Source organism: Alligator mississippiensis, chromosome 4, assembly GCF_030867095.1.
Source record: "Alligator mississippiensis isolate rAllMis1 chromosome 4, rAllMis1, whole genome shotgun sequence".
In the NCBI taxonomy this organism is placed as follows: Eukaryota; Metazoa; Chordata; order Crocodylia; family Alligatoridae; genus Alligator; species Alligator mississippiensis.
In genome coordinates, this window is record NC_081827.1 from 47781173 (window position 1) to 47784032 (window position 2860).

Here is a 2860-nt window from a genome sequence, read left to right on the forward strand (position 1 = left end):
ATGATTCTAAGACCTACATCAAACAGTCAATAGCACTTTTCTTTGCCTGTAGTCAATAGAACTACATTTTTTATAAGGAGAACTACTTCCTAAAGAGTTAGGTGTTTTATCAAAATAAATGTTGATCAATGAGACTAAATTGCAGTTAGAATATTATACCTGATTGCTTTGATTTATTTAAATTACTCAGTGTGTCAATGAAACCTGCTGAGACTTGTCTTTCTTCTTTCACAAACGAAGGCAAACAAAATCACATAAATGCCAAACTAGTATAGTAAGTCCTGGTTTATTAATTACGTGAACTGGAAGGACAAGAGATGGTGTTAATTCATCTGGAATTAAAAGTACACAAAATTGTTCCCATAAGTCAGTAAACAGGCTGAACTTAGTATCCTTGTAATATTATTTATATGACTAAAAAACCGTAAGAACCTTTCACAGGAGCTGACAACAGTCCTATCAATGCCAATTCACTTTAATACTCAATTCTACCAAATCTGCACTTCTTTTTCTGTACCCCAACACACTTAAAACTTTTTACCCATCAACTCCAGGGAAGGGAGGTGCACTAACTTACCTTTCTCCCTGCCTTTTGTGTCCCATTAATGGGGTCCTTTAAAGTCACTTACTGGTTATTCATCATATCTTCCCTTTCCTTCAGAGTCTCTATATAGTGCCACTGCTCTGCAGTTCTGCAAAGGTGTTAGGAGGATACCTTTTTCCCTTCTTTTAAGCATCCTAGCTTACCTAAACCACAATGGTAGCAGCACCTAATAAAGAGCCCTCACAATTGCTTATTAAGCTTCACTGTTCACACCCAGAAAAAGCAGATATTGGAATTCAAATATTAGTATGTCCATGTGCAATGGCAGTTGATACAGTAATTAAAAAATGAAATGCAGGTGGATTAAACCAACATTTTAGGGTTCCCAAAAGACTCCAGATAAATGGCATGGCAGGTAAACAGCCCAAGAAGCTCTCCCAAAGGCACTTCAAGATGGAGGGGTGATTTCAAGCACTCAACAGAAGGGACAGCTAGTGTGGCTAGGGAATAACTGCTGGGTAGGCTTAATGAACTGCATCAGGTTAGGTCTCCCAAATGTTAATGTTCATCATCTGCTACTCCCCATTGCTATAGCTCAGGGGTTTTCAACTTTTTTTAAACAAGTGTACCCCTTCTACCTCAAAGTTTCAGCCCAGGTACCCCTTTATATTTTTTTTCTTGGTTTTAAGGAATGGTGGTGTTGGCTACAAAGGACCAACTCACAGGATCATAATAAATTCTAGTTTATTGGACAGGATGTGAAGTTACCAATACATTCATAAATGCAAACTTTGAGTTATGGGTGGTATTGGTCACCTTAGCACATACACACACACACACACATGCACTCACTCATTCAAACCCATGTAGGATAGTGTATAGTAGCTGCTTTAATGATTGTGGGACCACTGGTGTCAGTATATCTACCTATCCGAGGCCCTGGAGTCTGCTGTTGATGGTCAGCTTCCTTCAAGGCGATGTCTTCTCCAGAAGGGGGTCGCCTGCTTGTCCTGCTGTCTCGGTAGGTCAGGTGCTAGACGAGAGGGCACCACTGAGGGTCACGCTTCACTGCCTTTTACCCCCTTCTGGCAGACTTGTGTAATCCCCCAGCATCACCTTGGCTACCCAATCCAGAGGTCGCTGTCCCACATGGGTCTTGAGTAGTATCTAACAGCTGTTAGTCACAGGGGTCTCTGCCTGCTGGTACCTGAAGTTTCGAGTGTCCACCCCTGATTTATTGACTTAATGGCTGTATTGTCATGGATTACAGGATTAATCCATAGGGTGACTATTCAGTTCCAAGTATCAGTTCTTTAGCTTGATTAGCTTAAAATGGAGTTTCTTTGGCTAGGCTATTGTCTACTGATGATCATCATTCACTCAGATTCACTCAACAGATTTTATCACTTTACAATTACAATTACAATTTCAATGCCGTTTTAACAACAGTCCAGGGTGTAACTTCATTCTACAGGGAGTACATTCCTTAAGAGTTTAAAAGTATAAAATATAAAATACAAAATGCCATGGTAAAGATGAGATGGATGAAATATGAAAATGCACTGTGAGAAATATATAAAAATGTATTGTGAGGCAGTGAGGATCAAAAACTACTTGGGACAGTATGTGAGTTAGGTTAGCACAGGATATATTTACAGACTTTGCAGCGGATATTTTAGTTATTTTGTTTTCTTTAGTGATGTTGAACTTAATTGAGATGTAGATGTAGTTTCTAGGCTTCTCCTACAGAAAGCCACTTCAGCTTTCTGGCTTGCCCTGAGTCTCGCCACACCCATGTAATGAGTGTGCTACGTCTCTGCCAATACTTAGAAGGAATAGAAATGCACAAAATGGGGCGGGGGGCAGGGTGCAGGAAAGAAGGGGCTTCTGTTATATCCATGTCCATATGCAGGTGCAGACAGACATGCAGGCGCATACACAGACACACACATGCAGGCACACACAGACACATACACACACAGACACCCAGCAGGTAAGTGCATGTGGAAGTAAGGGGTGGGGCAGGCGAGAGAGAAGGGGCTGGGGTGGGGGGGGAGGGCAGATCAAGAATGTGGGGGGACAGTGTCTCTGCCCGCTCCCAGGAGCAGGGCTGGGAAGGTGAAAGCAGCATTGCCCCTCTGTAGGCCGCACATGCACCTCCCAGCCAGCCAGATGTGGGGGGCAGGGGTGCTGGGACTTGCACATGGCAGCTGCCACCACCCTGCACCAGCACGGCCATGCCCCGATCTGCTTTGCTGCAGCCAGTTGCATGTGCAGCTCTGCGGGCTGGTGACGGGTGGCACACAAGGTGCGAGG